The sequence below is a fragment of the Oncorhynchus tshawytscha genome, linkage group LG12 (assembly GCF_018296145.1).
Source record: "Oncorhynchus tshawytscha isolate Ot180627B linkage group LG12, Otsh_v2.0, whole genome shotgun sequence".
NCBI classification, from domain to species: domain Eukaryota; kingdom Metazoa; phylum Chordata; class Actinopteri; order Salmoniformes; family Salmonidae; genus Oncorhynchus; species Oncorhynchus tshawytscha.
The window spans coordinates 63,912,168-63,925,489 of NC_056440.1; positions in this window are offsets into that span (position 1 = coordinate 63,912,168).

The following is a 13,322-nucleotide window of genomic DNA, read 5'->3' on the forward strand; positions in this document are numbered from 1 at the left end:
AACATAACAAAATCTGGAAAAAGTCAAGGGGTCTGAATACTTTCCAAAGGTACAGTACCATACTCTGGAATTGTTATCTTCACATTGCCAAAACATCATCATCCCTCAACAACTTCTAGCGAAGACTGGGGTCAGCCTGATGAACCAATCTACTCAGTAATCTCCTCCATATTGCCTAACTCTCATATAAGCCTTTGGCCTTCCAGCACCACCTGCACACTGTTCTTTTTTATTGTTTTTTTATCTGTATTGTTATCTATCACTTTTTTCCCATTGTGCAAATAAATTAAAGTACCAATGGCCTCATGGTAACATCCATGAGCAGTTTCATTCCTGTCCTGCAGTTTACAAGGATTATCGTATCTTTGATGTGTCTGGGTGGTTTAATACATCATCCACAGCGTTACTATTAAAGAGATATTCAATCTCTGATTTGTTATTGTTACCCATCTACCAATCACTGCCCTTCATTATGAGGCTTTCGAAAAGCTCCCTGGTCTTTGTAGTTGAATCTGTGCTTGAAATTCAATTCTTGCCTGAGGGACCTTGCAGATGTTCTATGTATTATTTTATCTAACTTTTTATTTAACTAGGCAAGTTAATTAAGAACAAATTCTTATTTACAATGACTGCCTACCCTGGCCAAACCCTCCCCTAACCCGGACGACGCTGGGCCAATTGTGCACCGCCCTATGGGACTTCCAATCAAGGCCAGTTGTGATAAAGTCCGGGATCGAACCCGGTCTGAAGTGACGCCTCTAGCACTTCAATGCAGTGCCTTAGACTGCTGCGCCATTCAGAAGGCCCATGTATGGGGACAGAGGAAGTGTTAGTCATAGAAAAATCATGTCAACCCCTTTTAATATATGATTTGTTAAGACACATTTTTACTCCTGAACTAATTTAGGCTTGCCTAAACAAAGAATACTGAATATTTATGCAACAACTATAGTTTGGTCATGATTTTTAAATTTTTTCCCCACTTTGACAGAGTATTTTGTGTAGATTGCTGACAAAAAAATATAATTAAATCCATTTTAATCCCACTTTAACACAGTAAAATGTGAAGAAATCAAGGGGTCTGAATACTTTTGCAAGGCACTGTATATATATTTTAGCGCTGTCAGAGTTAACTTTTTGTAATTTTTAGTGCACACATTGTTTTGGTTTGACAGACCAATTTTTTCTTAATTTTTAAATTTTTTTAACACAAAACATTTTTGGGGGTCTTCATTCCAGGTTAGGGTTAGGCATAAGGTTATCAGTATGGATCAAATCAAATCAAATTTATTGGTCACATACACATATTTAGCAGATGTTATTGCAGGTGTGGCGAAATGCTTGTGTTCCTAGCTCCAACAGTGCAGTAGTATCTAACAATTTACATTGGCATTGACTAAATACATTAGACTAGAATACAGTATATACATATGAGATGAGTAAAGCAGTATGTAAACATTATTAAAGTGGCCAGTGATTCCATGTCTATCTATATCGGGCACAAGGTGCAGGGTTGTGTAGCTGGGTGGTAGCTGGCTAGTGATGGCTATTTAACAGTCTGATGGACTTGAGATAGAAGCTGTTTTTCATTCTAGTGTACCTTGCCTTATGGATGATAGTGGGGTGAACAGGCTGTGGCTTGGGTGGATGATGTCCTTGATGATCTTTTTGGCCTTCCTGTGACATCGGGTGCGGTAGGTGTTCTGGAGGGCAAGCAGTGTGCCCTCTGTGATGCGTTGGGCAGACCGTACCACTCTTTGGAGAGCCCTGCGGTTGCGAACGGTGCAGTTGCCGTACAAGGTGGTGATACAGCCAACAGGATGCTCTAAATTGTGCATCTGTAAAAGTTTCTGAGGGTCTTAGCGGCCAAGCCAGATTTCTTCAGCCTCCTGAGGTTGTCTGTGTGGGTGGACCAATTCAGACTGTCAGTGATGTGTACGCCAAGGAACTTGAAGCTTTCCATCTTCTCCACTGCAGATCGATGTTGCTAGGGGCGTTCTCCCTCTGCCATTTTCTGAATTCCACGATCAGCTCCTTCCTTTTGTTGACATTGAGGGAGAGGTTATTTTCCTGGCACGACTCCGCCAGGGCCCTCCTCCCTGTAGCCTGTCTCGTCATTGTTGGTAATCAGGCCTACTACTGTTGTGTCGTCTGCAAACTTGATGATTGAGTTGGAGGCGTGCGAGGCCACGCAGTTATGGGTGAACAGGAAGTACAGGAGGAGGCTGAGCACGCACCCTTTTGAGGCCCCTGTGTTGATGATCAGCGAAGTGGAAGTGTTGTTTCCTACCTTCACCACCTGAGGCCAGCCCATCAGGAAGTCCAGGACCCAGTTGCACAGGGCGGGGTTCAGACCCAGGGCCCGAGCTTAATGATGAGCTTGGATGGTACTATGGCGTTGAAGGCTGAACTATAGTCAATGAACAGCATTCTGATGTAGATATTCCTCGTCCCGATGGGATAGGGCAGTGTGCAGTGCGATGGCGATTGCATCGTCTGTGGATCTATTGGGGCGGTAAGCAAATTGAAGTGGGTCTACGGTGTTAGGTAATGTAGAGGTGAGATTATCCTTAACTAGCCTCTCAAAGAACTTCATGATGGCAGAAGTGAGTGCTACGGGCGATAGTCATTTGGTTCAGTTACCTTTGCTTTTTTGGGTACAGGAACAATGGTGGACTTCTTGTAGCAAGTGGGGACAGCAGTCTGGGACAGGGAGAGATTGAATATGTCCTTAAACACTCCAGCCAGCTGGTGTGCGCATGCTCTGAGAACGCGGCTAGGGATACCGTCTGGGCTGGCAGCCTTGCGATGGTTAACAAGCTTAAATGTCTTACCCATGACAGCCACGGAGAAGGAGAGCCCACAGTAATAGCCTCTGTCTGTAAGATTTCAAGTAGTTAGCACAACTACCTTACCATAAAGACAAATAAATGAATGACACATTTCTTTGGGTTGTATACAACACAGACAGATGCGGTAAAATATATGGGCACTTTGCACAATTCATTATTCTAAAATAAATTGAAATAAAGAGAGTATCTCCAGTTTTAAGTATTCCATTTTCTTCTTCTTCTACTTCTATGAGTTGATAAACAAACTAAAAGGGTGCATACTGCCACCAGTAGTGGATTGTTTGAACAGGTATAAAGTCCAGGTTGGCGATTTACTGCCACCTGCAGTTAAGGAACATTTTCTCACAAGTATAATTAATTGGCTGATCCCTCTTGATGACCTGGATTAAATTATGTGATCCTTCCTTACGCTTCAAACACACCGACTGCGTTTTTGCATCACTGCTGCATAACATTTTGCGCAGCTAGGCAACTATACTGATGCAGGTACCTTTTGCAAATGGTCGCATGCGGTTGGACACATGGAGGAGAGAATCATTTTTGCAGTATCCTCAAAACCGTGTCTTTTTGACACAACTGCCGACAGCTACAGGGACATAAACACAAAAAAATGCTGCTTGGAGACAAGTGTCCACGATAGTAGGATTGCCAGGTTAGTTTAGTAGTGAGCTTGTGCTAGATGTGGCTAGTTAGCGTTAGCTAGCTAGCTAACCTAGCCAATGAGGTGTGTGTGAAAGAAATAGTCAAATAAATTGTGCTAGTTACTACCCCTGATAACTTTACCAAATAATAATGTTTGAAAGAGTGAGAGTGTGTATGCTATATAAATAGTAATCGAAATGGTAGATACTACTGTACCCCTGATAATTTGGTCAGATAACCGTGTGTGTGTGTGTGTCTATGTGTACAGTAGGTCACATGTCCATGATAGCTATCTAATAACTATAGTTATGCTAGGTAATGGTTTGGCTTATCATGTTCATGTCTATGTAGAAGAAGATTGTAGGAGGAAGTGGAGAGGACTCAGGGACAGGTATCAGAGAGAGAGAAGGGCAGAGAAAGAGAAGAAGAAGTCTGGGTCAGCAGCTTCAGGTCAGCAGCCTTGGCGCTTCTGCCACATTCTTTCTTTTCTGGATCCATTTATTGTGCCTGGGGCAACGAGTGGCAATTTTACAGCCAGACCCTCTACTACCTCATCCACAAGTGTTGTTATGGGTGTAAGATGGCACAGTGATGCCATCTGTTGGTAAATGTTCATTACTGCAACTCTTGTGTTTTACCGGGGTGCTTGAGATACCCGGATGTGTTGTCATGTACTGAACAAGACTGGTTACTCGCATCAATGCCTCTGTCTCGTCATTTAACATTCAAACATGGTGTCAGAGTCGGATAACTTACCATGCTTTCCGCAAATTAGAGTCACCTGCTCTGGTTTACAAACAAATGCTTATTTGTGAAAAATTTCGCCCGGAATTGGCCTTAGCTAGAGTGAGTTTGGTAGTTAGCTTCAGTGTTGTTAGCACCGGTTAGACATGGCAGCAAACATTCCCCCTCCCGCCGTTATGAAGCTCAGCTGGGATTGGAGCACGAACTGGGATACGTTTAGAGGTGAATGGGAGGACTATGCGCTAGCAACGGGACTTCTGGAAAAGGAAGATGAGGTAGTGGCTGCCACTTTGAGGACTATAATATGAACTGAATGCCGACACGTATACAAACACAACCTGAACCTAACAGCAGCTCAGCAAGGTAACGCTATAGCCATTCTTGATGCTCTTGAACATTACTTTACACCAGCAAAGAACGTCATCTACGAGCGTTATGTTTTCAGTCGTTGCAAACAGGAGGACGGGGAGTCCATTGACAGCTTTGTCACTAGGTTAAGGGAAAAGGCAGCTACATGTGACTATGGTGCTTTAAGAGATGAACTGATCAGAGATACGATTGTGCTTGGCATAACTGATGAGGGCACCCGCAGACGTTTGCTGAGAGAACGTGACCTGACGCTGGCCTTGGCAGTGGAGACATGCCGTGCAGCAGAGCTTACTGATATACGGATAAGGTCCATGGAGCTAGAAAGGCAACATACGGACAATGTCAATGCTACATTCAAGCAGCCAGTAAAGAAATTCCCCTTTGCCACAGCTAATGCTAATACTACAGCCAACTCTGCAGTAGACAACCCCAATACATGCCGATATTGTGGCATTTCTCATGGACGAGGAAAAGAACACTGCCCAGCCTATGGAAAAATATGCAAATCCTGTGGTACAGCTAATCACTTCGCAAGGGTCTGCATGAAAAGCAAGAGAAAGGAGGGTAAAGTGCACTCCATGGAAACAAACACAGATGAAGGGAACGACAGCACAGAGGATGTACATGCTAGCGAGTGCATAGAGGCAGTGAGGGCAAAAGGACAAAAGTGGTTTGTCACTCTACTACTTAATAATAAACCACAGCAATGCCAGCTAGATTCAGGGGCCACATGAAACGTTATGAGCCTTAAAGACAAAAGGAGGCTCGCGCCCAGAGACAAACTCACACAGAGTAGCACCAAGCTGAAACTGTATTCAGGCCAGTTCATGACCTCTTTAGGCCTGTTTGTGACAGAGTGTGTTTTACGTGGCCAGAAATACACCCTTGAGTTTGAAATAGTTGAGGCTAGTCAACAGCCATTACGGTCAGGTTCTACATGCGAGCGCCTTGGACTTATTAACTTCACCATCCCAGCTGATCTTAACATTATAGACAAAGTCCAGGCTGGGCCCCTGAGCAAGGAGACACTCCTAAGCAAGTACCATGATGTCTTCAACACACCGGTCGAGTCAGTTCCTGGGGAAGTCCACTTTGAGTTGGACGCAGCAATGCAGCCTGTCCAGTGTGCACCCCACAATGTACCAGTGGCCATGAAAGCAGCTACGAAGGCTCAGCTTGACAAATACGAAGCAGATGGCCACATCATATCCGTCACCGAGCCTACGGACTGGATAAGTAATATGGTTATCGTCAAGAAACCAGACAAGCTACGGATATGCATTGATCCTAAACACCTCAACCGGGCTCTGCGACGTTCACATTACATTATGCCCACGTTGGAGGATGTTCTTTACAAGCTCCCAAAGGCCAGAGTCTTCACGCTCGTGGATGCCAGAGATGCCTTCCTGCAGTGCAAGCTCGACGAGCCTAGCAGCTACATGACCACCTTTTGGACACCCTGGGGCAGGAAGAGGTGGTTGAAGCTTCCGTTTGGTGTCTCCGTGGCTCCAGATGTGTATCAGCGGAAACAGCATGAGCTGTTGATGGGACTCAGTGGCGTGGAACCCATAGCAGATGACATCCTCGTAGTGGGCTGTGGGGACAGTGATGAGGAGGCAGAATGTGACCATGACGCCAAGCTGCTGGCCCTGATGGTCAGATGCAGACAGGTCAAGCTAAGGCTAAGCATAAAAAAGCTTCAGTTTAAAGTGCCAAAGGTCTGCTTTCATGGGCACATCTTGTCCTCCACCGGATTGAAGGCGGATCCTGAAAAAGTGAAGGCTGTCTTGGAAATGCCCCACCCATCTGACGTGAAGGGAGTGCAGCGCTTCGTCGGATTTGTCACCTACATGGCCAAATTCCTACCGCGGCTCTCTGAAGTGTGTGAGCCACTGAGGAGGATTATGGACAAGGACACCATCTGGCATTGGCACCCAAAACATGACGCAGCGGTGAGGGAAATAAAACAACTGGTCACCCAGACACCTGTACTGCGATACTACAATGTGTCAAAACCTGTCACGATTCAGAGTGACTCAAGCCAGTATGGACTTGGCTGTTGCCTCATGCAGGAGGCTGGCATTCACCTCCAGGGCACTCACCCCAACAGAGCAGAACTATGCCCAGATAGAGAAGGAGTGCCTCAGCATTGTGTTTGCATGCCAACGCTTCCACCACTACCTGTACGGGCGCGACTATATTACCGCAGAGACAGATCACAAGCCCCTTATTGCTATATTCAGCAAGCCTCTCCTGAATGCCCCAAAACGACTGCAGAGCATGCTACTGGCCTTACAAAACTACAACCTCAAGGTGGTGTATAAGCCAGGGCCAGAGATGTATGTGAGTGACACGCTCAGCAGGGCTACTGCATCAGGCACTCACACACGCTCCATGCATGAACAACACGCAGTGTGCAGCTTACAAACAGAGCAAGTGGATGTTGAACACATCAACCAGGCTGACTACCTTAATGTTACGGACCAGCGCCTTACACAAATCAGACAGCGCACAGACAGGGACGGGCAACTCCAGGCATTGAGGTCTGCGATTCTGATGGGCTGGCCCGACTGCAGGGAAGAAACTGCTTTAGCCGTCAGAGAATATTGGCCAGTCAAAGAGGAGCTCAGTGTTCAAAACGGAGTAATATTCAAGAGTCGGAGAGTCGTTATTCCCCGGTCTCTGCGCCCTGAGATGTTGGCACGCGTGCACTCAAGTCACATAGGAGGTGAGGCCTGTTACAGACAAGCACGTGACACTGTATTGGGCAGGAATGCAGAGTGAAATCAAAGACTATGTCAGTAAATACACAATCTGCAATGAATATGCCATTGAGCAACAGAGAGAGACGATGATGTCCCACGAGCTACCGATGCGCCCCTGGCAGATAGTAAGTCTAGATCTCTTCCAGCACAGTGGCAAAGACTTTCTGCTGGTAGTCGATCATTACTCAGACTTTTGGGAGATTGACCTCCTCCCCGACCTCTCAGCAGAGACAACGATCAAACGCTGCAAGGCTCAGATTGCCCGCTATGGCCAGCCAGATAGGGTAATTTCAGACAATGGACCCCAATTCTCCGGAGTTGAGTTTCGAAAATTTGCTGCAGGATGGGAATTCGAGCACGTCACTTCATCACCACGACACCCAAAAGCTAATGGGAAGGCGGAGTCCGCAGTAAAAATCGCAAAGAACCTCTGTAAAAAGGGTCTGCGAGAGGGCAAAGATGCCTGGAAAGCAATCCTGCAGTGGCGCAATACCCCGACAGAAGGCATGGACAGCAGCCCGGCACAGCGCCTCATGGCACGGCACTTAAAAGCAGCTCTGCCAGTAGCCAGCACTCTCCTGGAGCCATGTGTGGTGACAGACGTGCTGGTGAAGCTACGTCACAGAAGACAGGTCTCCAAATTCATCTACGACTAATCAGCAAAAGACTTACCTGAGCTCAGGGTGGGTGAAACGGTGCGAATGAAGCCACTACCAGGGGACAGGACAGGCCTCTGGAGACTCGGATCCTGTGTACAGAAAGTGGCACCACGCTCCTACTTGGTCGAAGTGAATGGATCACTGTACCGTCGTAACAGGGTTGACCTTCGGATTGCTGAGCCAGCACCTACTCAGAACCCTGATGGCCAAAGGGGTCGCATGACAAAAGACAGAACCCCAGCAAGTCACATGGGGCCTGAGGCACTGGGCGAAGAGCCAGGGATCACAGGTCGGCCGCTCCCTCGCCCATCAATTCTCCCCTTAGACATTCAGGTGACACGCCTGTGTGGGAATCCGCAGTCCTCGCAGGCAAGCCCCCTGTCTTTTCACGCTGCGGGCGTCTGTCCCAGCCACCAAATATACTTAATCTGTAGGTTTCCCATCAGGGATTGTTGACAGAGATAAAAGTGAAGAGAATATCAAAATGTGTTGTTGTTACCTGAAAAAACAAAAACAAATACTAAACTGTTCATGTTGGAAATTGTTACTAGGTTTGTTTTGTTAGTGAATTGACACCTCCTGTCCTATTTTATTAAATGGAAGATGTTATGGGTGTAAGATGGCACAGTGATGCCATCTGTTGGTAAATGTTCATTAATGCAACTCTTGTGTTTTACCGGGGTGCTTGAGATACCCGGATGTGTTGTCATGTACTGAACAAGACTGGTTACTCACATCAATGCCTCTGTCTCGTCATTTAACATTCAAACAAGTGTTGTCGCCACCGGTGCATCAAGACCCTCAACGTCACCTACAAATGCGACCATCACCTCCACCGGTGGAGTGAGACCCTCTACAACATCATCCACGAGTATGACCACCACCGGTGCAGCCATGGAAGATGATGAAATGGAGGAAGCACCTCTGGATCTAGGACCACCTGAGATTATTATCAACCTCACGGAAGTGACCACTGAGGACCTCATTGAGCAGGATGTGGCCGTGGAGAGAAACAGAGAGAGAATCGAAGAGGAACAATGTCACACCAGGTGTCATCAGAGGTACCAGCCCCCAGATCCACTCAACTCATTTCAGCAGAGGCTCCTCCAAGCCGTCGAGAGGGATGCAGCCCAAACTGATGCTCACAGGAAGGAGGATGAAGAGACCCTCTTTGCCATGAGCTTGGTGCCAACCCTGAGGAGGCTGCCTCAGCAAAGAGAAGCAAATGTATCAGCTGCTTTTCGAAGCCGAATTCAATGGTACGTTTTTTTTCTCTCCACATCACAGGTAGTGTCATAAGTGTGCGACAGTGAAGTAAAGTAGGTCATTTTTACAGTATGTAGTCATGTAGGTTAATTGGTATTTCAGATCAAATATTAATATGAGGAAAATGTATAGCTGTTGTTTCTGGGTTAGAAAGTATCCTAAAACAGTTTGCTATCGAAATATCTGCCTGTCATATTCATCTTTTGATCTGAAATACAAATTCCATGAGTAAACAGCAAGTATTACCAACTTTACCACACGGTTCCTATATTTATGCCACTAACTACTAAGTTTAAAATTGTTCTGACAATTGTTATAGAATACTGATATAAGTTCATAAAGGAAGTTACTGAATTATTTGCAGAAAGTATTTAAATAATTCACTGAACAATTTTTTTTTAGTTTCTCTATTTTTCGATATTTCCTAAAGAGCTAGAATTACTCTGAAAATTGTTATAGAACCGCATATATTCACTGATATATTGTTCCAAAAGGAAATCGCCGAATCATTTCTAGAAAATACCTAAACAAATCGCTGAACAGATTCGAATTACATGCCGGAGAGGCGCACACGTAACTGCAACCACATTACTGATAAGATCTTTCTGTGCGAGGGTGGGGGCGCATGGGAGAACTTTGAGCTAGCGCTACAGTACATCCCAGGTCTCGAACAGAGACGGGCTGAGTATACAAAGATAGAAATAAGCTACTCAAAGGACTGACTAAAACCTAGATAAACGCATTATACACATTATCAGACGAATTAGATAAAAATGTCTGCAGCCACCAGCCCAAACTCGGATTCAATGAATATTTAGATCAGAGTATAATTCATGGAGCGGGAGGTAAAGAACAGTATGAGAAAGTGGAGAAAGTGTGGAAAGGATTACGGCTAAAATGGACACAAGCAGGTTACTTTAGCGGGGACCCCCTACAGGGGGGAATCTCCAAGATATGCAGAGAAAGCTACAGGAAGACGTAGGGAAAGCAACGGCAAGTGAGACAGAGAGGAACAAAGCTCATTGGTTCAAGAAGGAAGGGACTAGAGAGAGAAAGCGGGCAGAAGCAGAATTGAATGTAGGAACATGGGCTATAGAAGTGTGTAGGAGGATGCAGCCCAAAAACAAACCAGATATGATGTGCGTGACTTCTGCGTCAACGGGGGATGTTAAAGCTCCGCCTGAGGACTTGCCCACAGCTCCCCCTGAGGCCGCTTCTCCCTCACTATATCCACAATTGACAATGGAGGCAGTTCAGCCCCCGCCATACTCAAAGGGACAAAATCACCGGAGCCCGTCACACAACCCATTCCTGCCCAGGGCACCTCCCACAATACAGGCTCCAGTTCTGAGAATAGACCAAGGGGAGTTAAAAGGGGAAATGACACTGGGGATAACGGGTGGCCATATTGTATGTGAACAGCTCGAAACTGGGACTCCAGGCGCAGGAGGCCTCCCCCAGGAACGGAGGCCGCAATGCTCCTCTGTGAACTCTCTCACCTCTGAAACCAGAGGACACCTACAAACAAGATTAGATTCAAACCACTTCTATCAGACGGATAGGGAGGACTGTCATCAGAACATGGATATCGAAAACGAAGAAGAAATTGACATGGTGCTCACCCCAGCTCCGATGGGAGCTCCAAACGTGACTAAGATGCAGGAGCTGCTGAAATCATCAATAGCTCGAGCTAAGGAACTCAGGGAGCTAATAGCTAACCAAGATAACAACAGAGAAGGGAGACAACATATTCAACAGCACACTGAACCAACTATGATGTGTGAAGTTGAGGGTGTCCCCCATCAGTTCCTGGTAGACACAGGATGCACCTATTCTACTATCAAGTTCCCTCAAATACTACTGAAAATGGAGTGGAAGTCTCCACCAACCCTCCCTCTTCAACACCTGATCGCCCAGCAAGAATTATGATGATGCCACTCCAGCCGACGCCCACGCTGTCTGAAACCCAAGAAGTATACTGGCTAAAATGCCTACCCACAGGGCCTACCACCCCTCACATCCAGTTTAAGTTCAACCAACTGACAGCTCAAATCTACACTCTGCACCCATACAAGACTCCCCAAGCTGAGGCACTGATGGCTGCCCCTACACTGCAGACTGGGACGAAGACATGATGCACCTGACCCCACCTATCAGGTGTTGTACTATTGTGTGAGGCCCAGAGGGGGTGGCAGCACTGGTCATCCTACGACCAAGGAACCTCCATGCACCCCTGGCCTGGACGGCTGAAGCATCAACAGCCATAGCACTCCTGAAAACAGATCTATCAGCGGCAGCAGCTCTGACTGCACCTGACTACAAGAACAAGTTCCATTTGGATGTTTCTGAAAAGGAAGGATTCAGCTCATCCGTCCTATTCCAGAAACAAGAGGGGGAGAGAAGGGTCTTGATGTACTACTCTTCCAAACTTGACCACATTGACGTAGGACAGACAACATGCTCCAGATACATTGGTGCAGTAGCAAAAGCTATTGAAAAAACAGCTCACCTCGTGATGTCACCCTTCAATCAAGCATCATCCCTCAACCAGTACCTGCTCAATTAGCTGAAATCATCGGATTGACGCAGGCCCTCATCAGAGGAAAAGGAAAGACTGTGAATAACTATACAGACTCAGCCTATGCCCATAGAGCAGTCCACACTGATGGACCCAGAACTTTTACGAGAAGCACATGGCCACACACACACGAAGGCAAACTAAAGACCCTTCAAAAGGTCTCGCACATCTGGTGGCAATCTCACATAAAAGAAATAACTGACTTATTTTGTGACGAATGCAACATATGTGGCAGCCACAACCCAAAGAAACCATATCAAACACCAATGGGCTAATACCCAGTACCTAATGCATGTTTTCAGGACATTAGTATAGATTACACCGACATGGGCCCCGACAATGTATTCTAAAGATAAACGCTATCTCCTAGTTATGATAGATAGGTTCTTCAAATGGGTAGAAGCAATACCAACAGCGAAGGGGGGATGCTAGGTCAGTCGTTAAGTGGCTAACAAACCAAACTAATACCCAGGTATGGCATCCAAAGAAAAATCAAATTTGACAAATGGCTCACATTTCAGAAATAAACACCTAAGACAGGTGGAAGAAAGATTTGGCATAACACACAGATTTGGTTCTGTGTACCACTCCCGGTCCCAAAATCTGGTGGAACGTTAAACCAAAAGCAAAAGCTAAGATAGCTAAAGTATGTGCAGGTACGAAGTTGACATGGGTTGAAGTCCTGCCTCTGGTGCTGATGGCCATGAGAGCCTCACCAGGAGCAGGCACCCATCTCTCTCCTCATGAGATAATGACTGGAAGAGTCATGCCTGGTCCACCAAGGGAGGGAGGTCATATGCCCGCTCTTGATGTACAACAAATTGTAATGTCTGATTATGTGAAAAAACTGACGGTTTTCTCTGCAGCACTCTCTACCCAGGTTCACAAGGTCCAGGAAGGGGAGCTGCCGGGGGACACGCCACCACTGAAGGTAAAGGTTGGTGACTGGGTGAGGGTTAAAGTCCACAAGATAAAGTGGCTGGAACCCAGGTGGACTGGACCGTACGAAGTGAAGGAGGTTACTTCACACTCAGTCCAGGTCAAAGGTAAATCAGGCGCACCTTGGCACCACCTTACACATTGCACCCTAGCCCCAACTCCTTCCAGAACACTGACTGAAGTCAGAGCTGATTTGAGCGGCCTAAATTCGATTCCAAATGAAGACACTCCTTCCTCAGGTGATGCGGCATCAAACTCCGCCTCCCCTGAAAAAGGAACCTCGCCCAGATAGAGGGACATTTCTCCCTCCCTGGGCGAGGCTGGGGATATCTGTCCCTTTGTTTGTGATATTCCTACTGATCTTTGGGGTGTCCTTAGGCACTCTCTCATGGTTAATAGAACAACAAACACATACTAAAGCATCAACCCCTCTCACCCCAACCCCTATCCCTGATAACATTCCTAGCACCACTCCCTTCAATCTCACACGCACCAAACGTAGGACTAC